Raw genomic sequence first — 411 nt, 5'->3', positions numbered from 1 at the left:
GACGGAGCACCGCCACTGCGATGTCAGCAGCCGCAGCGGCGGCGGCCCGGGCCCCGCGGTAGCCGCCAGAGGCGCACGGCCCGGCAGACCATCCCCGCCTCCGGGCGCCGCGGGCGGCTCTGCGCTCCCCCGGCACGGCGCTCGGCCTCGGGCCCGGCCCGGCGGCGCACAAAGGACCGCGGCCCCCGGCGCTCGGCGGGGCTGCGCCCAGGGATCGGCCCGGGGCTCGGCCCGCCGCGCCGCGCCTCCTCTCCAAGCCCGTCCTCGGCGGGCCCCCTCCTATGACAGCGGCGCCACGGCAGCCGGCGAGCGCGTGCTGCCTGCTCGGGTGCGCCACGGCCGCCGCTGCCGGGGCTGCCCTCGCCGCGCCCCGCTGAGCGCTCACCGGTCGCCGCCGCTCCGCGCCCCCTG

Source organism: Ochotona princeps, chromosome 23 (genome assembly GCF_030435755.1).
Source record: "Ochotona princeps isolate mOchPri1 chromosome 23, mOchPri1.hap1, whole genome shotgun sequence".
Lineage (NCBI taxonomy): Eukaryota > Metazoa > Chordata > Mammalia > Lagomorpha > Ochotonidae > Ochotona > Ochotona princeps.
The sequence above is the reverse complement of the archived record's forward strand: the minus strand, read 5'-3'. Positions refer to the sequence as shown.